General features: G+C 66.0%; 1 long non-coding RNA gene across 3 annotated transcripts; it reads right to left on the reverse strand.

Moving 5' to 3' along the window:
- Positions 1-866: 866 nt before the first annotated feature.
- On the reverse strand, positions 867-9,365 carry LOC103225786 (uncharacterized). 3 transcript variants are annotated; one of them, XR_005237777.2, is made up of 5 exons: positions 6,934-9,365; positions 5,419-5,513; positions 3,325-3,428; positions 3,146-3,247; positions 1,152-1,256 (listed from the first exon to the last, which is right to left on the reverse strand). It is a non-coding gene; the product is annotated as an uncharacterized lncRNA (long non-coding RNA). The 3 variants fall into 3 exon arrangements; XR_005237775.2 differs by having other exon boundaries at positions 867-3,247; XR_012092883.1 differs by lacking the exon at positions 6,934-9,365 and having other exon boundaries at positions 868-3,247; positions 5,419-6,242.
- Positions 9,366-9,849: the final 484 nt, after the last annotated feature.

The raw sequence follows: 9,849 nt of genomic DNA on the forward strand, positions 1-9,849 counted from the left end.
ACATCAGCCCTGGTCCTACCTCCATACCCACCCAGAGCCCCTACCCAGCCTCCCTGGCACCCTCCACGCTCCTCAGCAGCATGGCCCTGTCCTCCCCCGAAGGCCCCTGGAGAGGCTGAGGTCCTGGGGTCTCCCCCATCAGTGGAGGGGGCCAGGCCAAGCAGGCTGGGAGGGGCCTGGGGATAGGGGGCTCAGCTCCTGCTGCCACAGGGCTGGGGGGCTGATCCTGTGGGAGCCCCATCCCTGGTTGCAGGATAACCAGATGGGATGGGGGCCCCAGGTTCCGGGCTGTGGGGCTGGCTCAGGGCCCTCCCTCTGCAGTCACCCCGCCCACCAGTTCTCAGCAGCCCCCGGCACCTGGGGCCGGCCTCCGGGTGCATTTTACACGTAGAATCTGACCCACACGTTGTTTGTTTGATGAGGGGAAAATCTCGGAATCCAGGAGGCCCGTGGGCCTTCGCCTCTAGCCTCCCGAGCGCCTCCAACTCTGGTCTCCCGTGTGTGGCTGAGGGTCTCGTCTGCCTGCAGGTCCAGCGGCTGCAACTGGGTGGCACCTCCTCCTGGGAGTGGCAGGGACTGGCATTTGTGGTCTTCGGAGACCCCTGGACCCTCTGCAGGACCTCGGCTTTGGGCTTCTGGAGTTCCCAGGTACCCGGATTCCTGGCTGCCCTATGCCTCCGGGACCCCAGGAGGGAGAGACGGGCTGACCCAGGCCTGGCCCAGTGGGAAACCCAGCGGTGCTGGAGGGCGGGGGCAGGAGGTGCCCTGTGAGCTGTGCCGGGGCCCTGGGTACTGCACACCTGGGAAAGCCCCTCCCCTGCCCCAGGACAGACCCTTGTACAAAGCTGGGGGCACTTCCCTCCAGGGACCCCTCCCTGCCCGGCCCGGCCAGGGGAGTCTCCCCCGACTGCCTGTGCTGCCCCCAGGACCCCATCGTCCAAGGTGGGTCAGGCTGGACCGTGGGGCTGGGGGAGGCTGGGCAGTCCTTCCCATCAGCTCCTGGGCCAGCACTGAGTTCAAGTTTAAGTTGCCGGAGCAGGCACTGTAGGCCTGGGGGAGGGCTCGGCTCCGCACTGTGGGTGAACCCAGGGCCCAGAGCTGTGACGTTCAGGTTTAGCAGCGGGAGGTGAGGGCAGTGGCAGGAGGAGCCCTGGGTGCCTGGTGGACTGGACGACAGGAGCCACGGGGTCTCCGGGCACAGCTGTCCCCGCGTCGGCAGGTGGAGGGGCAGGGTGCAGAGGTCCCCATCCCTGGACCTAGAAACCAGGGCCAAGGGGTTACCGTGCACCGACCCCCTTCAAGCCCACCCCACCCTGTAATCCCCGCTGCCCCGCAGCACTTCCAGCCTCTCCCTGAAGCTCCCAGGCCAAGGGGAGAGAAGCGGGAGGCCGGGGCCGGTGTGGCCTGGGCTGGGCCCCCGTTGGGCTGGACGGGAGCACACGGCAGAGGGGTCTTGGTGCCAGCGCCCCTCCGCCCTGCTAGCTGCACTCGGGGGCGTGGGCAGCCCCAGCTGGTACCTGAGCAGGGGACCCCCCAGGTCCAGGATGCCCTGGTTTGCACAAGGATTCGAAAGCACAGGTAATGGCCCAGGTGGGCAACCAGAGCCCAGGCCACCTGGGGACCCGGGGGCTTCCCCTCAGGGCAGGCAGGTCAGGGCGTGGGCCACCGGGCCACAGCTGTTTAGTGCAGGTTGGGCCCCCCACCCCACCCCGTTGCCTGGGAAGACTGAGGCTCAGCGTTGCCTGCAGGGTGGGGGGGCTGGGGTCCCTCGAGGTGGTCCCATGGAAGGATGGGGCCACAGCCTGAAGCCCTCACCCACATAGAGGCCTCCTCTCCACCCAGGCCCTGACCCTTCCGGGGGGTCTGCAGGGCTGACGTGCAGGGAGCGCCCCACTCCCAGCCTGAACTGGCAGGAGCTCTGGGTTCCGGAGAAGATGGACCACGGAAGGTGCTGGAAGACCCTGCCCTCCACCCAGCAGGGTCCTGAGTGGGCCCAGCTGGGCGCTCCAGCTCCCCAGCCAGGTACGGGGCTCAGCCCTTGGGGAGTGGACCACCCTGGACCCCTGGCCACAGGATGGACATCCTGAGGCTCCCATGCCTGGCTGGATCCCCCACTGTCCTCACCGCAGGAAGCCCTGGGACAGCGTCGCAGGACAGTGGGGACCTTCCCGGTGGGGCCGTCTCTGACACCTGATATTCCTCTCTGGGAACCCACGGGGCCCCCATCCTCTGGCCTGCAGGGCCTCTGGGCTGTGGTCCCCCCGAACTGTCAGAGCACCGCCAGGCCACCCAGGATCACCACGGCACTTTTGGGGAAGGGGAAGCTGAGGCCTATGGAGACGAGGCTAGACCCTGGTGCCCCTGCAACCCTGCTCTGTAGAGGCCCATGGAGACCTGGCCTTGCCTGAAGAGACCCAGGAGGGGCTGCACCCGGCACGGCCTCTCCTCACTGTGGCCCAGGCAGAGGGGACAGGCAGCTCCTGCTGTCATTTTGGGTCTAGCAGGAAGGTCCCCCTCCGTCCCCTGAGCCTGGAGTTCCACCATCGAAGCTGCTTGGCCTCTCAGCTCTAAGCCACAGCAGCCGCCGAGAGAACTGTCAGCCCCTCCTGGGAGCAGGGCTGGGGGTGGGAGCCTGGAGCTCCAGGGCCACCCCACCCTCCAGGGCCGGCAGACCGCGCCTCCCTCTCCCCCCTGTCCAGCGTGAACACCCGCCGGGACTTAGCAAGCGGCAAGACATAAATATTGGAACCCGGGTTCCTCCGCCCTATGGAGATGGAGACGCCAAATGCACAAGGTGGTTGCCTGGCAACCCTGCTGCCGGCGCCCACGCAGGCCCAGCCCTGCCTCCACTCAGCACCTCCTGCTTGGGGCTCCATCTGGCCAGGCTGTGAGGGGACTGGGTGCAGACCCCCTCTCGAGACGGGCCAGGCCGACTCCCTGTCCCCTGGGGTGTGCTTTGGCCTGCAGGCCCAGATGGTAGAGTGGAAGGGAGCCCTGGTCGAATCCCCCTGGGCAGGTGGGGCGTCTGCCGACTCTCCTATCCACAGCGTCCTGTTGCCCCAGGGCGCCTGCCCCCAAAAGACAAAGAGAGAGCCAGGGACTCCCCACCAAGAGCACCCTGGCCCCACTCCAGCCTCTGAGTGACCTCTGGAGTTCCGGCCTCCTTGCCATCCTCAGATGAAGGGCTGAGATGCAGACTGGGCCGGCCCGTGGCCAGGTGGCAGGTTGGCCTCATCAGGGGCAAGACCTGCTGATTTGAGAAGTGGAATTTTAGACCAGGGGTGATGCCGCCCGTCCCCATGTGATGTGTGATCCGGGGCTGACCTGGGCGGTGGGAGGCTCCCAGTGAGAGATCCGTGATGAAGCAGCAGAGGGTGAGGAGCCCTCAGGCTCTGGCTCCCCGGGGCTGGAACTGACTCCACGGTCACCTGGTGAGGGAGGTCCCTGTGCTGAGAGCCAGCTGCAATCATACGGCTGGGCCAGAGCTGGAACTGAGGCCTCTGCCCCTCTCCCCACCACCTGCCATCCTGAGGGGGCTCTGGGGACTGAGGAGCCCTCTCCCCACCCAGGACTCACCCACCTGGAGTGAGTTTTGCTGTTTCATCTCTGCAGAGGACTCCGCAGCCCAAGAGCCCCACTTGCTCACCCTCCCAGCGGGGCTCAGGGCCCTCTTCTACCCCGCCCCCTCCCTCCCCTCCAGGGCCCCGGGCCCCTCCCCAGCCAGTCTGGATGGTGGAGACACCTGGGGACAGAGCAGGCAGAGAGCCCTGCAGGGGAGAGCTGGGGGTGTGAATCTGATGACGGACCCCAGGGACTGGTTCAGGGCTGGGAAGGAGGTGGCCAGGCACCAAGGGTGGGGCTGTTCTGAGCCAGGTGGGGGAGGCCCTGGGGAAGGCGCCAGAAGGTCCCAGAGAAGGGGAATGGGACTGCGCTGGGAGGGGATGGCGAGAGCAAAGGCCACACTGCACACTCTGAACACCTACTGAATGCGGGAATGGCTGGGCAGGGTGCAGGGAACACCCAGGAATGGCCCCATTCAGGTGGTGGGGGACCGGACAAGACAACAGAGGAGGTGTTGATAAGGACTTGGGAGACCACAGGAAGCTAGACGATGGGATGAGAGGGGCCCCAGGCGGCCCCCGTGTCCCCAGGACACCCCCATCCCCGCTGCTGTCCGTGGGAGCCGTCAGTGTCTCTGGGCTCTGGGTCCTGGGGGGCCCCTGCCGAGGTGCGTGCCTCTCCGTACCTGTCCTGGTCTCACCCATGGTGACCAGACCCCACATCCCAGCCTCGCCATAGCCTAGGCATCAGTTTCTTGCCAGTTCTTACTGTGAGGACTGGGGACAGGGGTCACAGCTCTGGAAACACCCTCCAAGCAGGCAGCTGCCTCCCTCCCTGGTCTCCCATAGAGCCCCTCCTGAGAGCCTGGGGTCCTCGGGCAGACCCCAGGCCAACCCCCAGAACCAGCCCTTTATGGGGTCCTCCAGGGCCTCTGGGTCTGAGCCTGTGTTTCTTCCCCCATAACACGGGCAATGGGGGCCATGCCCTGACTTCTGGGGTCATCCATGCAGCAGCAGCAGCAGAGATGCCCTGGCCTGGCTCACTGGAGGACAGGCACAGTGGACGTGGGAGGATGGGACAGTTACCCCACCCGGGGATCCTGCACAGACGCCTCCAGGCCCACATGGACGTGTGTTGGAAACAGAGGTGATATTTGCCTTTCAAGGTATCAGCCCTGGAAACCGAATGTCTTACTTTGGGATCAGGCTGCCCAGGTCTCACCACGCCAAGTCCACCTCCAGCCTGTTTGCCGGGTGGGGGTGAGGACTGAACCCCATGGTCCTGACACCTTGGTGTGCCTGCCCCGCGGAGGCCAGGTGGGGCTAGGAACACGTCTCTCGTTAGCAGGGTAGTGTCCGGGGCCTTCCCCAACCCTCCTGTCCCCACACGGTGACCCTCTGGGCACTGAGGGCCTTAGCTAGTGACCACTGGGGTGGGGTCTAAATATCCCAGCTCCCTCCTGAACAGACACAGCGGGGAGGCCTGTGCCCTCCGCCCAGGGCCCCTCTGTGGCCCTTGCACCCAGCCTGGCCACCCTCCGCCTGGGCCTGCCCTTGCTGCTGGGCTTTCCTGGGAAGGCTGCACTGAGTCCGGGTCTCAGGATCTGCTTCCAGGAGGATCTGCTTCCAGAAACTGGCCGGATATACCCGGGGACACTCAGCCTTCCCACACTTCAGTCTCCCCTCCACCTGCTCGTCCCACCTCCACGCGGGCTGCACCCCTGCTGGTAAGTGCACGGCTACTGTTTGCAGCCCCCCACCCCAGGCTGTGGCTGGGTCCACAAGGCATGTAGCGTGCTTCACCCTCAGGGTGAACACTGGGGGCCTCATGCCTCGCTGCTGGGGCGTCTGTGCCAACCTGCAGACTGGAGACGGCGTGCAGGGCTCCCAGCTGGTGTGTGTCTCCTTGCTCGATTCTGCCTCTCCCACCGTGCCCCGGGGCCTCTGCAGTCGCTGTGTGGAGAGGGCAGATCCCAGCAGCCAGTCCAGGGCCCAGCACTCATGAGTGCACGTTACATGCTGCAGACTGGCAGCTTCACTCCCATGCGCCTGGGGTCCCTGTCTCATCCTGCCCCCGCCTTCCTCCAGGCTGCACGCCCTGCCCAGCTCTGCCTGCACCCCTGGGAAAGGTCCGGCCCCGACCCCCGCTCCCCACGAGCTCGCCTCGGCCTCAGGGGACAGCTTTGCCCTCTTCCTGTGGCACGGGACCGTGTTTCCTGGGGCTCAGAGGCACAGTTCATTTACAGGAACCAAATGGATGGAGGGCGCTCAGGGACCCCTGCCCCTGTCCTCCAGGCCCCCAGCCAGCCCGAGGTGCCTCAGGGCCTGCGGTGGCCACAGCCGTCCCTCCTGGCCTGTGCACTCTCCCAAGGGAGAGTCCCATGTGGAGGCCTTCACTTCGTGAGAGCTGGGGACAGGCTGGGGTCCTCAGAGACCCCCAGAGGCTGCCCAGGAGGCTGGGGGAGAAAGACCAAGGGCATGGTCTGGGGTCCATCTGGCGAGGGCCAGGGAAGGCTATGGCTGAGGGGCCAGAAGGTCCCTGGGGCAAGGACTGCCTCAGGCCCCTTCATCCCTCTCCTCTGAGGTCTGAGTGATGGGTGACCCCAGTCCCAGGTCACACTGCAATGACCTTTGACCCCCAATGTATCCATCACCCCAATAATGCTGCCCCTCACCCCAGGCCACCAGCACCCAGGAGGCTTTCCCGGGCCCACCTGTGGATGTGTGCCCCAGCCCCACACCGGGCCTGCCGTGCGGAAGACAGCAGATGGGGAGGGCAGAGGGAGACCGGTGCAGGTCAGCTCCTCCCCAAAGTGCCTGGCCCCTCTCTTACTGTCTGCACCTAAATCATCCCCCAAGCTGGCGAGGCTCCCCTGGGTAGGCCGGTGGGTGGGGGTGCAGTGGGGGTGGGGGTGGGCGGTGAGCTGCCCTCGTGCCCGCCCCTCACCCACTGCACCCAGTAATACCCCCTTCCTGGCATGGGGCTGCCCCTGGCTCCAGAGACTTCAGTATCGATCCCAAAACCGAGACCTCCATCCAGGTTGCCTGCCCAGCGCCTCGTGGGAACCTGGGCCCGGGTCCCTGGCATGTGCCCAGAGCCCAGCTCCAAGGAAGCTCTGAGGCCTGGGCAGCCTGGACGAATGTGCCCCTCAGGTCTTCCCCAGGCCTGGGTCTGCCTGAGCTGGGGGCTGCAGAGGAGCCTTTTTGGTGGTGAGGCACCCATGGGGCAGCCTGCCCGGCCTGCAGCCCCCAGACCAGGCTGCGGCACAGAGATCCCCAGACTCCCACCCACTCCCCCTGAGCCCGTCCCTGGTCTCTCCTGCCCATGCGCCAGTCCCTGGCATGCTTCCCCACGGGCAGGAGCAGCACCCACCTTCCAGTGCAGAAATCCAGGCGTCTCCGCGTGCTGGGTCCTCACCCTCCTTCCAGGCCTAGGGAGGGCGTCCTGCACAAGAGCCAGCACACGTCCCAGGTGAGGGTCCGAGTGCTCGGACCCCCCTGTGTGCACCTGGACAGGTGTCAGGGCCTCCCTTGGCCCTTGCTGGGGCCCAGGAGCAGGGCTGTGGATGCTGGTCAGGACAGCTCCGTGCTCAGCCTATGGACTGGAAGCTCGGGCGACGTGTCGGGTTCCTGTGGCTCCTGTGCCGCCCCCGGGGGGTGTCGAACCACAGAAGCGTCCTCTCTCCCAGTGCTGGAGGCCAGAAGTCCAGCGTCGGGTGTGGGCAGGGCTGCATGCCCTCCGGCGGCCGCAGGGAAGGTCCCTTCCTGCCTCTTCCAGCTCCGGAGGGCTCCCGGCGTCCTGGGCTCTGACCTCTGCTCTGACTTCTGAGGATGCCAGTGTTGGAGCGAAGGCCCACGCGGACGATCCCACTTGGAGGTCCTTGACTAGGGCCGCGTCTGCGAAGATCCTTTTCCCAGGAATGTCTCCTCCACAGGCTCCGGCCGCAGGATGTGCTCACGCTCTGGGGGGTCCACCGCCCAACCCTGCGCAGGTGGCAGCTCAGAACTGCTTTGCAAGAGAAGGCACAGCCCACAGTGAGCACAGCCCACGGCCTGCCTGCTTCTGCTATGCCACCGCCAGGCTTCCCTCCCCACTGGGACAAACCCCCAGCACTGGGACCACATCGTGTCCCCTCCTGCCCCTCTTGGGGCAGAACCGCTGGGTCTGGGGCCACCTGCTTAATTCCAGAGCAGCTCCCTCCTCTGATCAAACAGGGGTGCGAGATCAAACAATTCATTAGGAACCCGTCCTGGGGGAGCGTCTGCTGCCAGGAACTGGCGTTGACTCAGCCAGCGAGGAGCGGAGGCCAGGCTGGGGCCAGGAGTCGCTGAGGGGACTCGGTGGGGATTTGGTGGGGTGCGTTGGGGCTCCCACACAATTGGGCCGTGTGGGGGCCACTTGGTTTGCATGGGGGCTAGGATGGGGCACTTGGGGGCACGTGGGATGCCATGTCGGGGCTGCCTGTGGTCTGCCTGGGATCTGCGTGGGGTCCCCATAGGGTCTGAGGGCCCATGTGCTCAGCCATGCCTGCAGGACCACAGCACCCGCTGCCCTGTGTGCATAGGCCAGACAAGGTTAACGCCTTTTAGGACATTCTGGGACCCCTCCTGCTGGCCCAAGGCTGGGACGGATGCTGTGTCCACCACTGACTGGCTCTGCCCTCCCAGTGGGACCAACATCTGCCCAGGAAGGCCCCCAGGGAACCCCGCCTGGTGGGTCCAGGTGAGCTCCTGAACCCAAGGGCAACAGCCACCCCTCAGGCTTGGCTCAGAGCAGGCCCAGACAGGCTGGGCCAGCGGTGCTGCCAGGAGACGGACCAGGGTGGAGGCCTCGGAGGCCTGGACAGGGACTCGGGCTGGCCTCTGGGCGCTGGGGGAGCTGGCCGTTCTACTCTTGCTTACAAAACACAAGAAAGTCCGAGGCTTCGCACTGCCGGGTCCCCTCTGCGTCCACCTCCCCAGACCTGCGTCCACCCCCAGGTGAAGGGAGGGAGGGCCAGTCCAGTCCAGCAGAGAGGAGACCCCATCCTGCGTCTCCCAGGCCACAAGCCCCCACCTCTGCTGTCCCTGCAGCCCTGGATGGCCGCTATGCTGCCCGGACACCAAATCAGAGGCGTGGTCCCCTGGGAGGCTTGTGGCTTCCCCTAGCCCTGCAGGCCTGCTGAAACAAAACCGGGATGTCCAAATGCACCTTACCTGCTGGGTGTTCCCTGGGAGTGGGAACAGGAAGACCCCCAACCGCTGGGCCTCGCTGCTCCCTGGGCTTTGCCCAGCTTCCCTGTCTGTCCTCCGGCAGGAGGTAACCGAGGCAGCCGTGGACACGCCAGGCACCCAGGTCCCAGCCAGGCACACAGCTCCTCTGTTTCACAGCCATGGCCACCCTCTGCACAGGAACAATTACCAATGTCACAGGTGAGCAGACCAAGGCTCAGGTGCTAAGGACACCTGCCCAGGTCATGCAGCCAGGCAGGCCATCACGCTTCAGACCCAGATCTGCTCTGAGCCCCAGAGAGGCCATGGCCAGGTGTGCTTGGTCTACGTGGCGGTGGGCTTGCCGGAGCGTCCACGAGGCTCAGGCTCCCTCTGTCTCGAGGTTTCGTCTTCCCTGCCCTGTTTCTCCTCCAGCCCTGGTCACACCCTGAGGGCCAGCCCAGGGTCCCCAGACACAGGAGGCCTCAGGAAGCGTTGGGTCCACCTGGAAGGCAGCCACGGGCCTGGCCTGCGTGTGGGTTCTGTTTCTGCAGTTCCTGAGGCCTGCAAGACATTTCGAGGCCTGCTCACCTCTTACTTCCTCCAGGCTGACACTCTGCAGAGCCGGCTCACCCCAGCCCTGGGGGCTCTGTGCCGGAAGCCACTCCCCAGGGAGGCCCAGAGCAAACACCACAGGGGCCCCATGGTCACGAGGGCCTCCTGCCAGGCAGCTGGGGTAGGGACGTGGGACACCAGGACTGCAGGGCCCCCGAGGGCTTCCTGACACCCACGGAACCCGCCACGACAGAGCCAGCCAGGCCACGCTGGGAGGGCTTGGTTGAGAGCATGCGGCATCCTGGGCCCAGGACGGGAGCTGCCTCCCCTCGGTGTATTTGTGGAAGCCCGGCTGGGCGGGGTCTTCACAGATCACGGAGGGCAGGGAGACCAGGCACCTGCCCCACCCGACCCCACCCCACTCTGCGTCTCTCTAGGAGTCTACTCAGGAACACCTTTGGGGAAGGTGGGTGGGGCGGTGGCTGCCATCTAGAAATTCTAGGAGCGCCCCCTCCGGCTCCTGCCGGGGTCCAGAGATGCACCG

The sequence above is a fragment of the Chlorocebus sabaeus genome, chromosome 5, assembly GCF_047675955.1.
Source record: "Chlorocebus sabaeus isolate Y175 chromosome 5, mChlSab1.0.hap1, whole genome shotgun sequence".
Taxonomy (NCBI): domain Eukaryota; kingdom Metazoa; phylum Chordata; class Mammalia; order Primates; family Cercopithecidae; genus Chlorocebus; species Chlorocebus sabaeus.